At 43.7% G+C, this 15,094-nt stretch overlaps 1 protein-coding gene across 2 annotated transcripts in view; it reads left to right on the top strand.

The window, feature by feature from the left end:
• Positions 1–15,094, top strand: part of ADAMTS9 (ADAM metallopeptidase with thrombospondin type 1 motif 9) — a 366,908-nt gene that overhangs the window by 290,365 nt on the left and 61,449 nt on the right. The window lies entirely within an intron of this gene.

The raw sequence follows: 15,094 nt of genomic DNA, 5'->3' as shown, positions 1-15,094 counted from the left end.
AAGAGAGGTCTTGTTGCTGAAGCATTGAGACGTGTAAAAATCTTGACAGCATCTATAATTAAGATAATTGTAAATGACTGCTCAGAAGGGAAATTTTACTAAAATGAAAAATATGGGCACCCACATCCTAATTCATTATAACGAGAGGCAAAAATTGGGGCAACAGGATTTCATCGGTACCGTCATGGGACAAAAGAGGTTAAAATTGACAAAGAATTTTATTATGTACATATAGTTTACAAGACAAAATAAAAATCATATGAAGCACAAAATGTAGACTAGTTTTTATCCCTCTTGATGGTCACTACACCCCCAGAATTGGGGTCACTTCTATCTGTGAAGCTACCCCAGAGAAGTCTTGAAAAAGCATTCATACCCCTTGAAATTTTCCACATTTTGTCATGTTACAACCAAAAACGTAAATGTATTTTATTGGGATTTTATGTGATAGACCAACACAAAGTGGCACATAATTGTGAAGTGGAAGGAATATTATAAATGGTTTTCAAAATTTTTTACAAATAAATATCTGAAAAGTGTGGCGTGCATTTGTATTCAGCCCCCTTTACTCTGATACCCCTAACTAAAATCTAGAGATACCAATTGCCTTCAGAAGTCACCTAATTAGGAAATAGAGCCCACCTGTGTGTAATTTAATCTCAGTATAAATACAGCTGTTCTGTGGAGCCCTCAGAGGTTTGTTAGAGAACCTTAGTGAACAAACAGAATTATGAAGGCCAAGGGACACACCAGAGAGGTCAGAGATAAAGTTGTGGAGAAGTTTAAAGCAGGGTTAGGTTATAAAAAAAATATCCCAAGCTTTCAACATCTCACGGAGCACTGTTCAATCCATCATCCAAAAAAAGAAAGAGTATGGCACAACTGCAAACCTACCAAGACATGGTCGTCCACCTAAATTGACAGGCTGGGCAAGGAGAGCATTAATCAGAGAAGCAGCCAAGAGGCCCATGGTAACTCTGGAGGAGCTGCAGAGATTCACAGCTCAGGTGGGAGAATCTGTCCACAGGGCAACTATTAGTCGTGCACTCCACAAATCTGACCTTTATGGAAGAGTGGCAAGAAGAAAGCCATTGTTGATAGATAGCCATAAGAAGTCCTGTTTGCAGTTTGCAAGAAGCCATGTGGGGAACACAGCAAACATGTGGAAGAAGGTGCTCTGGTCAGATGAGACCAAAATTGAACTTTTTGACCTAAAAGCAAAACGCTATGTGTGGCAGGAAAACTAACATTGCATATCACCCCGAACACATCATCCCCACCCTAAAACATGGTGGTGGCAGCATCATGTTGTGGGGATGCTTTTCTTCAGCAGGGACAGGGAAGCTGGTCAGAGTTGATGGGAAGATGGATGGAGCCAAATGTAGGGCAATCTTAGAAGAAAACCTGTTTGAGTCTGCAAAAGACTGGGGCAGAGGTTCCATTTCCAGCAGGACGACCCTAAACATTCAGCCAGAGCTACAAGGGAATGGTTTACATCAAAGCATATTCATGTGTTAGAATGGCCCAGTCAAAGTCCACACCTAAATTCAATTGAGAATCTGTGGCAAGACTTACAAATTGCTGTTCACAGACGCTCTCCATCCAATCTGACAGAGCTTGAGCTATTTTGCAAAGAAGAATGGGCAAACATGTCACTCTCTAGATGTGCAAAGCTGGTAGAGACATCCCCAAAAAGACTTGCTACTGTAATTGCATCCAAAGGTGGTTCTACAAAGTATTGACTCAGGGGGGATGGATACAAATGCACACCACACTTTTCACATATTTATTTGTAACAAATGCTGAAAACCATTTATCATTTTCCTCCCACTTTACAATTATGTGCCAATTTGTGTTGGCCTATCACAAAAAAAATCCCAGTAAAATACATTTACGTTTTTGGTTGTAACATGACAAAATGTGGAAAATTTTCAAGGGGTATGAATACTTTTTCAAGGCACTGTATATAAGTGTAAGCCATCAAACTAGACATGTTTTGCAGTTGCCTGCATCCTCAGGAGAAAAACAGAGGGAACAAGGCACTATAATATAAAAAATACCCCATGCACACCCCAATGCATATCCCTTTCTTTGTGCACTGGTCCAAATCATTTGGTGGAGGGGGGATTATGGGGTGGGGGTTGTTTTTCAGGGGTTGGGCTTGGCCCCTTAGTTCCAGTGAAGGGAACTCTTAAGGCGTCATCATACCAAGACATTTTGGACAATTTCATGCTCCCAACTTTCTGGGAACAGTTTGGGGATAGCCCCTTCCTGTTCCAACATGACTGAGCACCAGTGCACAAAGCAAGGTCCATAAAGACATGGATGAGTGAGTTTTGGGTGGAAAAACTTGATTGGCCTGCACAGAGTCCTGACCTCAACCCGATAGAACACCTATGGGATGAATTATAGCGAAGACTACAAGCCAGGCCTTCTCATGCACATCAGTGCCTGACCTCACAAATGCACTTCTGGAAGAATGGTCAAACATTCCTATAGACACACTCCTAAACCTTGTGGACAACCTTCCCAGAAGATTTGAAGCTGTTATAGCTGCAAAGGGTGGGCCAACTCAATAATGAACCCTACAGACTAAGACTGGGATGCCATTAAAGTTCATGTGTGTGTGTGTGTGTGTGTAAAGGCAGGTGTCCCAATACTTTTGGTAATATAGTGTATTTCAAATGATTGACAACTGCTTATGAAATTGAATTAAGGCCGGCTTCAGTTCTATGCACTGCAATGTGCACATTTTACTCTGCGTTACTGCACTGCATGTAAACACATGCATTCATTTTGAGTGACACTCCAATGCACAAATTAATCACACCTGGGGTGCACCTGCATTGCAGCACAATACAACCTGCATTAACTTGCACTGTGGTAGTGAAGGTGCATTCTCTGGTCCATTGGCACCCTATTTAAATATGCCAACTAATCGAAGCATGTTCGTAAGGGCGCACAGGCGCCGCCCCCTCTCTCCAGCCACCCCCTCTATTAAAAATGGATAAATTCATGCATTGCATGAATCTATCCATGGCCGCTGTAGACACACCCTATTTCAGACGCCAGGTGCCTGAATTCCAGCGGCGGGGATGTTTTTGAAGCACCTGATTAGAGCCATAGGCTCTAATAGGCTTCAAAAAATTGCGCTTGCAGTTCACCTAGGTAGGTTATCAAAGCAAATGAATATTTCCTTTGCTAACACTGAATCACCTCTCAGCCAATCAGGAGGCGCGGATCTAATACCCGTCACCTGATTGACTTAAGGCACAGGCGTCCTGATTGGACGCCTAATGGAACGGAAGATCGGGGGGACAGAGAGCCACGGAGGACACAGGAGCACGCCGCCATCACCTGCTGCATGTCCCACAGCTCGCCGATGTCATCCGCCACCAGGATGGGGTAAGTGTGTGCCGGTCAGATGGCGAGCAGGGGGGCTCACACAGGCTACATATGATGGGCACACAGGCTACATGTGATAGACACACAGGCTACATATGATGGGCACAGAGGCTACACATGATGGACATACAGGCTACATATGATGGGCAGAGAGGCTGCATATGATGGGCATACAGGCTGCATATGATGGGCACAGAGGCTACATATGGTGGGCACAGAGGCTACATGTGATGGGCACAAGCTGCATATGATGGGCACAGAGGCTGCATTTGATGGGCACAGTGACTGCATTTTATGGGGCACAGTGGCTGCATTTTATGGGGCACAGTGGCTGCATTTTATGGGGCACAGTGGCTGCATTTGATGGGCACAGTGGCTGCATTTTATGGGGCACAGTGGCTGCATTTGATGGGCACAGTGGCTGCAATTGATGGCACAGAGGCTTCATTTTATGGGGCACAGTGGCTTCATTTTATGGGGCACAGTGGCTTCATTTTATGGGGCACAGTGGCTGCACTTGATGTTTTTTTTAAGTATTTTTCAGAATTTTTCAGTTTGTTTGCGCCCCCCACCAAAAAAATTTGGAGCACCATCCGCCAGTGCTCCCGACCCAGAAAGATCTGATTGTGGCCTAGCATTTTAGATGTTAATGAGTAGGTTGTAGGTTTAGATCTACTTTAAGCCACTAGACTGTTCTTCTATCTCTTGGAGTCTCTATTGGAGGGAACTTTGTTCTGAGTTCCCTAGTCTGCACCCCTGCTGTGGCCATTATGAGGGGCTCCACCTCTCTCTGCTGGATTTTTTTAAAATATACTATAAAGGATGGAATAGGAAGTGCTGAAATAAAATTAAAAAAAAATGAAAGGAACATTCAAATATTTATAATACGGTGTGCTTTTTACATGTTAGATCTTACTGTAGTGGTAAAAGCAGGAGATAGTTAAGCTCTATGGGAAATATATGCAGATTTTCTTCTCCCAAAGGAGACAAGATCTCTGTGTTAATGCCATTTATCCGTGCGAAGCCTGTAAGTGAATGCCTCATTGCCTGGGATTTTGAAGCATCACACTGCTTTTACTGAGAAAGAACAGTGACCTGGAGACCGGTTTATTTTGACCTTTGGGCCTCATTAGCAGAAGGCTGGTGGTTCTGGTAAGCTTGTGAAACCTTTCCGTGACACCTCCAGTGTACAGATTAGGAGGTCAGGCAACATATGCAAATCAGGAGGAGAAATGTCATTACAGGCCTTTAGATGAATGTTCCCTTTACTGCAGCATTTACACTTTAGATCTAAACGGCAGACCCAATTTACTGGTGATTGACCATTGTATGGTGGAAGGCAATTTCAACACTGACTGTTATTCACTAATAGTATAACCATGGGCAGAATGGAAAAGTCTGGTCATATGATTACAACATTCCGGGTGTGCATGATGTCACTGTGCATTGATGTTTATCATCCCCACACACAATGCGGTAGGTAATGAACATATCAGGGAATTAACTAAGATTCCTGCGCCAGAAAACTGGTGCAGGAAACTGTTTGAAGTGCAACTAAGCAGATAGACCTGTATTAAGTCTATCTGTACCACCCACGCCAGTTTCTAAGGCCGGCCATGCACAGTGCGAATTTCATGGTTGCAGGAAAGAAATTTGCACGATTTCCCATCAACACAGATAGTGCTGACAGGGGAATCAGTAATTGTCTTTGTGAGAAGTGAGTGATTGTTGCTAGTGACTATAGCAGCTGCTAGCAATAATCGCAAGAAAATCCGGCAGGCTGGTTGTACTCAAGTTGATCGATCGACTGGGTACATTCAGGGGATGTGAAAAAATGTAGCGCTTAACAAAATATGTGTACAAATAATAAGTGCAATACAGTGAAAGCAATACGTATAAAGTCCAACATATATAGAGATGTGACTGTGAGTCTCTAGCCCGAAATCCTAACCAGGAAATGGGAAAACAAACAAATAAAAGTCCTCAGACAATGAAGAGAGAATCTTCTTTGACGTGCAGGGAATAATGTAAAACATCCACACTGGTGAATCCAGAAAAATAAAACAAATTGGTACTCTTACCAGAGCAGGTGGGCCCGGATGTCAGCGACACCGAATCGTAAAAGCTTAGGGATTGAATCCCTGAATCATCTGAAGGATGATTGTGGCTCAGCCACAATCATCCTTCAGACTGGAAGGTGAGCTCCGGGAGAGTGGAGAGGAGAGCGCCCGGCATTGCTCTGGGGGGAAGTTGCTGTTAAGGTTCCTTCGGAGATGTTTGTTTTCTGGTCGAGTTTGCTGAGATTCTTTGGAGCCATCCGTAGAAGACCCTGAACCTCTACTTCCACCTGAGAGTGCCACAGATTCAATCCCTAAGCTTTTATGATTCGGTGTCGCTGACATCCGGGTCCACCTGCTCTGGTAAGAGTACTCATTTGTTTTATTTTTCTGGATTCACCAGTGTGGATGTTTCACATTATTCCCTGCACGTCAAAGAAGATTCTCTCTTCATTGTCTGAGGACTTTTATTTGTTTGATTTCCCATTTCCTGGTTAGGATTTGGGGCTAGAGACTCACAGTCACATCCCTATATATGTTGGACTTTATACGTATTGCTTTCACTGTATTGCACTTATTATTTGTACACATATTTTGTTAAGCGCTACATTTTTTCACATCCCTTGTATCAATATTTGTCACATTTAGTGTAGCAGCTGTTATATTTGCTATATGTTTTTGCGCAGTATTATTTTACCTCACTGGGTACATTCGGCCTGCCCAGTAAAGATTCGAATCTCGGCCGGCCTAAGGCAGAAGAAAGAATTTCTGCAGTCTTATCCTAAAGCGATCAGACTGCAACATTGTAACGTTGTAGCAAGGTGAAAGACTGCATCAGGAGCTGATCTGTTTTGTCAACACAGTGAAGAACTGCGCAGGCACCAGGATTTACATTACCGCGTCATCTCTGAACTGGCATCTCAGTCCAGGAAGTAGATGATGATTCTGAATGATGCTTGGTTCCTTATGGAGAGAAAAAAAATGCTGGCATTGTCAGGGGTGTAAAGTGATCTCTGTAGGAAGTATTAAATACCTGTAAGTTTTATGCCCCGTACACAAAACCATGGAACAAAACCATGGAATTTTGTTCGAAGGTTGTTGGCTCCAACTTGTCTTGCATACACACGGTCACACAAACGTTGGCCAACAATTACGAACGTAGTGACGTGCTAGACATACGTGATATCTCTATTGCAAATGCTAGTTTTACAAGACCGAGCGCTTCCAGCTCGTACTTGATTCTGAGCATGCTTGGATATTTGTCTGACGGACTTGTGTACAAACGATCGTAAAGTCCGACAACAAAAATTTGTTGGTGGAAAATTTGAGAACCCGCTAGCCAACATTTGTTGGCGGAAAGTCCGACAACAAATGTTCGATGGAGCATACACATGGTTGGACTTTCCGCCAACAAGCTTACATCCAGCATTTGTTGTCGGAGAATCCGATTGTGTGTGCGGGGGATAATGCCGTGTACGCACAATCGGATTTTCCAATGGGAAATGTTGGATGTGAGCTTGTTGGCGATAAGTCAGACTGTGTGTATGCTCCATTGGACAATTGTTGTTGAAATTTCCGCCAACAAATGTTGGATAGCAGGTTTTCAAATTTTCCAAATGTGGATTTTTCAAGCGTGTGTACACAAGTCCATCAGACAAAAGTCCAAAGTACAAACACGCATGCTCGGAAGCAAGGATGAGCCAGAAGCAGTCGGTCTTGTAAACTAGCGTTCGTAATAGAGAATTAACATTTGTGACGTGGCAAGTTATGAAATCTCCACATGCAGCGCACAATTCTCTTCTTCTTTAACCGGTTCAATACAGGGCATTTTCACCCCCTTCCTTCCCTGGCCAATTTTTAGTTTTCAGCGTTGTTGCACTTAAAACGACAACTGCGCGGTCCTGCAACGTTGTACCCAAAAAAATTGACGTCCTTTTTTCCCCACAAATAGAGCTTTCTTTTGGTGGTATTTGATCGCCTCTGCGGTTTTTATTTTTTGCGCTATAAACAATAGAAGAGCGCCAATTTAAAAAAAAACACAATATTTTTTACTTTTTGCTATAATAAGTATCCCAATTTTTTTTTAAAAAAAACTAATTTTTTCCTCAGTTTCGGCCGATACGTATTCTTCTACATATTTTTGGTAAAAAAAAATCGCAATAAGCGTATATTGATTGGTTTGCGCAAAAGTTATAGCGTCTACAAAATACGGGATAGATTTATGGCATTTTTAAAAAAAAAATATTTATTTATTTTTTTAGCGGCGATCGCGATTTTTTTTCGTGACTGCGACATTATGGCGGACACATCGGACACTTTTGACACATTTTTGGGACCATTCACATTTATACAGCGATCAATGCTATAAAATTGCATTGATTACTGTGTAAATGTGACAGGCAGCGGAGGGGTTAACCACTAGGGGGCGGGGAGGGGTTAATATGTTTCCTAGGGAATGATTCTAACTGTAGGGGGAGGGGACGTACAAGGGGAGGAGACCGATCAGTGTTCCTCCGTTCTGGGAACACAGATCGGTCTCCTCTCACCTGACAGGCTGTGGATCTGTGTGTTTACACACACAGATCCACGGTCCGGCCCGGTTAACGGGCAATCGCGTGTGCCCGGCGGACATCGCGGCCGCCGGGCACACGCACCGGGTCCCGAGCAACGCGGCGGGTGCGCGCGCGCGCCCCCCCAGACGGCCGGGAATCCCAGGACGTCATATGACGTCCACCCAGGATGGGAGATCCCATCCCAGGACGTCATATGACTATGGCTGGGTAGGGAAGTGGTTAATGGGATAATAATGAAGCTGCTTTGCTGGTGATACTGATGGAGTTATTGCAAACAAATTTTCAAAGGCTTTTTTTTTCTAGTGATATCAAGAATAATATTATTATGCTTTTTTTTTTTTTTTTATTTGTGCAAGTTACCACAACACCATTATCCCGTAGTTTATAAGATCAAAGATACAACTATGTTGGTGTCAATTTTATATTGTATTTTTTAAAATGTAGCTACCTACTACCAAACTGTCATTTGAAGTAAAACACAGAGCCAAGTATTATTCACCACAATTTTTTTATTGTGCATTAACAAAATAAATTAGACATGCTATCTGCCAATAGAACTTAACCAAAAAGTGCATTCTATGCATCCAAAAATATAGAATATATACCAAATCAAATCATTATTATTCAACCAAAAAAAAAATGTCAAAGCAATAACTTCAAGGCCAATAATAAATAACACGTTATCTCCTCCGATTCCGCAACATGTCTGGTTGACGAACGGCCGTTCAGAAACGAACTGAAAACCACAAACTGAAAAGTGCAAATCAATGCTCACCAAACTTCTACTAACACGAAATTAGCAGAAGAGCTGAAAAACCACGTAGTACGTCGGCAGGTTCGTAATTGTTGGCCAACATTTGTGTAACCGTGTGTATGCAAGACAAGTTTGAGCCAACACCCTTCGTACAAAATTCCATGGTTTTGTTGTTGGAAAGTCAGATCGTGTGTACGGGACTTTACACTTACACATTACTTATAGTGCCCTAAAGTGCTATTAAAACAAAATGTCCCAAAAATGTTTCCCAGCAAAGCAGAGAAAGTTCATGCTTGCTGAATTGAGAGGAAATAGTACCCTGAAGACTCTGCAGAATCCGACACTACTGGAAGTGTCGAATTTCTTCATCCTTGGTGTGCTCATCAACAAACGTTTCATAGCTTCTCCAAACCATTTCTTCATTTCCAGATTAAAACTGGATTGGAATTGAAGAAGTGGCTTGGAGAATCTATGAAACCTCTTCATATTACAGAACGAGTCTAGTTGAATGTGACTATTACCATCTATACTGTGACCTGGAATAATGAGAACCTTCACAGACATAGTGGCAGAAGATGTAAGTATTGTATGCAGGTAAACATTTAAACTTCTTTTGCAGGTAAACATTTTAAAAAGGAGCTCCAGGCTCCTTCAGAAAAAATTAAATGTCAGCAGCTACCAATACTATAGCTGCTGATTTTTAATATAAGGACACTTAGCTGTCCAGGGATCCCGCGATGTCCTCACCCGAGCCGATTCTTCAATCGGCTTTGGGTGCAAGCGCCGTCATCTGTAGTAAGGGAAAGCCTTGTGGATTCACAGCCTGTTTCCTACTGCTCATGCACAAGTCACACTGCGCCTTGTGAATGGTCCCAAAGTCTTCTGGGACCTGTAATGTGTCCGAGAAGACTGCAGGGGAAGGAGGGGGCAAACTTCCAGCTCAGTTCGCCGCAGTGATCTGAGCTGGAAGTAAGAGCGGGTACCGTCAAAACTAGGCACTCGTTCCTCCAAAAAAAGTGCCAAATGTGGCAGTGGAGGGGGTGGAGGGTGCAAACAAGCAGAGCTTCCCCTGCACTTTATATGTTACTCACCCCAGATGTAAATTACCCAGTCATATATTATCCACACCAAGCCTCTGTACTATGTACAGTATGTTACCTACACCAAGCCCCTGCACTATGTGCAGAATGTTACCTACGCTGAGCCCCTGCACTATGTACGTTACCTCCCTGAGCCCCTGCACTATGTACGTTACCTCCCTGAGCCCCTGTACTATGTACGTTACCCAACCCTACAGTTTGTACGTTACCCACACCAAGCCCCTGCACTATGCACAGTATGTTACCTACACTGAGCCCCTGCACTATGTACAGTATTTTACCTACACCAAGCCCCTGCACTATGTATAGTATGTTACATACACTGAGCCCCTGCACTATGTACAGAATGTTACCTACACTGAGCCCCTGCACTATGTACAGTATGTTACATACGCTGAGCCCCTGCACTATGTACAGTATGTTACATACACTGAGCCCCTGCACTATGTACAGTATGTTACATACGCTGAGCCCCTGCACTATGCACAGTATGTTACATACACTGAGCCCCTGCACTATCTACAGGATATTACCTACACTGAGCCCTGCACTATGTACAGAATGTTACCTACACTGAGCCCTGCACTATGTACAGAATGTTACCTACACTGAGCCCTGCACTATGTACAGTATGTTACATACGCTGAGCCCCTGCACTATGTACAGTATGTTACATACACTGAGCCCCTGCACTATGTACAGTATGTTACATACACTGAGCCCCTGCACTATCTACAGGATATTACCTACACTGAGCCCTGCACTATGTACAGAATGTTACCTACACTGAGCCCCTGCACTTTGTACAGAATGTTACCTACACCAAGCCCCTGCACTATGTATAGAATATTACCTACACTGAGCCCCTGCACTTTGTACAGAATGTTACCTACACCAAGCCCCTGCACTATGTATAGAATATTACCTACACTGAGCCCCTGCACTTTGTACAGAATGTTACCTACACCAAGCCCCTGCACTATGTACAGAATATTACCTACACTGAGCCCCTGCACTTTGTACAGTATGTTACCCACACTGAGCCCCTGCACTATGTACCTTACCACCCTGAGCCCCTGTACTATGTACGTTACCCAACCCTACAGTTTGTACGTTACCCACACCAAGCCCATGTATGTTACCCCTCCTGAGCACCTGTACTATGTACATTACCCACCCCTCACCCGTACACTTTGTACGTTACCCACACCAAGCCCCTGCACTATGTATGTTACCCCTCCTGAGCCCCTGTACTATGTATGTTACCCACCTAGCACCCCCGCCTTATGCACATTACTCACCCCAGAGCCCTACACTATGGGGTTGATTTACTAAAGGCAAAAAGACTGTGCACTTTGCAAAGTGCAGTTGCACTCCGCAAGAGCAGTTGCTTCAAGCTTAGTAAATGAGCAAAAGCTCTGCTGACTTCCATCATCCAATCATGTGCAAGCAAAAATGCAGCTTTTTTAATCTTCTTTGCATGTGATTGGATATTCTTTGCAAAGCGAAGCCTTATCTCATTTACTAAGCTCTGGATCAACTCCACTTTGCAAATTGTACAGTCTATTTGCCTTTAGTAAACCAAACCCATATAGTATGTTACCCAACCCGAACCTCTGCATTACGTGTGCTACATACTCCAGACCCCTGAATATGAACACAGGGGGCCCTATCGTCACCTTAGACTTGTTCTCATAGGAAAAATGACGGCTTCTTTATTGGGAACATTTAAATGCACGCTGTGCTTTTATTAGTGAAGGATATAAGTGTGTCCATAATGGTGTGTAACAGCTGCTAGGAAGTCCTGTGTGCAGTGTAGGAGCTTTGGAGATCTGTTTATTATTATGACATTCACATCCATCAGTCACATCCGTCACAGCTGCAGGTGCTCACACGGGCCGCTGATTTCACTAAACTGCCCGCAGCCTCTTCTTAAAGGGAATCTGTCAGAACTGAAATAAGGGATCTGCCACTGCTGATCTGAGGCTGTCATCCTTATCCCTGCTTCTTAACCAGTCACTGACCCAGAACAAGCTTGTGGATAGGCTCGTTCCAGGTAATGACTCACAAAGTCATTTTGGAAGACTAGAGCCCTGATATGCAATTTCAAATACTAATCAGCAATGGCAGGCCCCATATTTCAAACCTGATAGGTTACTTAAAGCAAAGATCCATGTTTGTTTACTCTACATGAAATTGGATCTTCTACATTTATTTGCAAGCCATTTAAAGTGATACTAACGGATTTTTTTTTGCTTTAAAATAAAAAAAAAGATGTTATCATAGGCGTGTGCAGGGGATGTGTTGGGTGTGCCTGGGCACACCCTAATCATTCTGTGCAGTGGTGATCCACCCCACTGCCCGGGCTTTTCCCATGTTGCGGGGCAGTGCTGCTGGCTTCCCTCCTCTCCTCTCCCCCCAGCTGCTGCAGGGATGTTTCAGAATGAAGAGCGAAGGAAGGGGCTAGTCAATATGTTATGTGCCGACCCCTTCCTTTTACAAATGAACACCGTGAACACACTCACGGTGTTCATTCATAACTGAAGCATAGCAAACTGTGTTTGCTATACTTCAGTTTGTGAATGAACAGGAAGCCGCTCAGCGTAGAGCATTTCCCATTTATTTGGTTGAACTGGATGCAGAGAAAGGCATATGTGTTTGAACTTTGGGGTGTACACCCTAATGCAATAGGTTGTGCACACCTATGGATGTTATACTGTATATACTAGCTCTGAGCAATGATATTGCAAAGAGCGGTTCCTTACCTCTTCTTCTGAAGTCCCCCGCTAGTGTTGTCTGCTCTTCCTTTGGCCCCTCGGCTAGCCATGTGCTAAGGGGCACCTGTGCATGTGCGCTCCTAAGCCAGTCTGTGTGCGTCCATAGACACACTCAGTGCTTGTAAGCCACGCCCCCCTCCGCCCCTCCTTACAGGAGTTTGACAGCAGCAGCAGCCAATGGCTCTCACTGCTGGCTGTGTCCCCTGTAAGACCAGGAAGTGGAGGAGCGGTTCTGTAATTGTGACAGCGCTGGATTGGTGAGAGGAGCCAGGTAAGTGTTTAGCATTGGGGGGGGGGGGGGGCGGGGGGGCTAGGACATGTAATATACCATTTTTTACCTTAATACAGGGAATTCATTAAGGTAATAAAAAGCTTGACTGCAGAACCACTTTAAGGAAGCTTTATTTCATATTCTTACCTGCTTCATTTGTGGAGATGTTATAGTCTGCCATATGAGACTCGGTGAGGGGTACTCTATTAGAATGCAGAGCATTGTCAGTCTAGCAACACAAAGACATGTGTGTTTCCCTCGTGGATGAATCATATAACATGGGCAGTGAGAAGTGGTCTCTGCTAAGGGCTAGGCCTCATTGAAGATTTTAAAGACCAACTCCGGAAATTAAAAATTCCATCCTTGCAGCGGGGCCATCCCACACAGCAAGGGTTAAATGCTTGTCCAGTCTAGGGATGCATGAATGAGGTGTAGATGCATCACTTGCTGGCACTCACCTCATTAGGAAAGAGCTCCACAGGAGATTTTTAGTAGGTCACTCATTCTAATAAACTTGCTATTAATGAAAGGCTAGCAGTAGCAATTGATTGCCAGGTAAGGACAAATGACTCCCTATGAAGTAAGCTACAAGTAGCTCGCAGTAGCATTTTGTGGCGATCAATCGAACCTGATTGAAGCATCATGCAAGATTAATCACTACTACGTGCTACTTGTAGAGAGCCAATTGTTCCATCTGTGTAGCGATCAATTGCTATTCCTAGTGATTAATCCTAGCATTTTTAGTAGCACAATTGAAGTGACTGCAAGCAATGGGTGAATCTCTCAGTAATAAGAGATTAAACATTATGTACTGCAGCACTTAATTATTAGCACATCTGCACCTAGTTTTATTAGACACACACACACACACAAAGTCTCACAAATACCTGTTGATCCTGCCAGTGAGTTACACCAAATGTGGTTTCTTGTAATATGGTGGCAAGGATGCTGCACTGCTCCTGAAAGAGCAGAGTTGCCACTCTCATGTAAGTTGTGCCAACTTGCATTAAAGTAGCGTGGTCAGATGCTTTCACTATTTAAAAATGGAGCGGTTTATATCTGGGGAAACCGGGAAGTAACAAAAATGCTCGTCACTTCTGGTCTCCTAGACCATAAAGGTGATTGGAGACTATATGGTCTCCGATCACCTCTATTGTAAGCTGGCTGGATCAGGTGCCGGGCTCCCCGCCGGGACAGGAGAGGCAGCGGGAGGGGGTGGCTAATAAGCCACTAGGATTGCTTTCAAAGAAAACGAATAAGCTATTGTGCTGAGTAGAACCCAACCGTCATTTAAGGGGGCACATAAGAGGGCCAAGAGAGTGGTAGGAAACACCAGGTGAAGTGGATGAAGCTCCCCTCAGATTAGGTCTTGAGATCCTAATGCAGGTATAAAAAACAAACACAAGAGGGCACCTCCATATAGGTGTAGCGATTTATTAAAAAGAATGAGACAATAAAAATGCACTCACTAGTTAAAAGTGGATCAAGTCTTGTCATAAACCCATATGGACTTCCAAAAGGATCAGCATGAGGCTTCAGGCTGGAACATAAGCAACAGCAGCTTCAGCGGCTCCAAACAGCACCTCTCTCGGCTGAGTGATGGTGACAGTAAGTGCAGGGGGTGTGGCTACATGTTTTATGGCAGACAGGAGCACCCCTTTATCAAGCCATAAGAAAGATCTCATTGTCTTTTATTCTTTTTAATTAATCGCTACACCTAGATGGAGGCACCCTCTTGTGTTGGTTTTTTACTAGGATTGCTTTTCACTTGTTAAAGCATTTCTGGGTGAAAATTTTGGTACTGGGGATATGGTTGACAGCTGCAGCCATAACCCTGGTATAACCACTTGCAGTCAATCACATACAGTATCTCACAAAAGTGAGTACACCCCTCACATTTTTGTAAATATTTTATTATATCTTTTCATGTGACAACATTGAAGAAATGACACTTTGCTACAATGTAAAGTAGTGAGTGTACAGCTTGTATAACAGTGTAAATTTGCTGTCCCCTCAAAATAACTCAACACACAGCCATTAATGTCTAAACCGCTGGCAACAAGACCATACAGTGGTTTAACAGGACAGGTTCCGCTCAGAACAGGCCTCGCCATGGTCGACCAAAGAAGGTGAGTGCACGTGCTCAGCGTCATATCC

Source organism: Aquarana catesbeiana, linkage group LG07, assembly GCF_042186555.1.
Source record: "Aquarana catesbeiana isolate 2022-GZ linkage group LG07, ASM4218655v1, whole genome shotgun sequence".
In the NCBI taxonomy this organism is placed as follows: Eukaryota; Metazoa; Chordata; class Amphibia; order Anura; family Ranidae; genus Aquarana; species Aquarana catesbeiana.
Note: the sequence above shows the minus strand (reverse complement) of the source record. Positions and strands in the feature narration are given on the sequence as shown.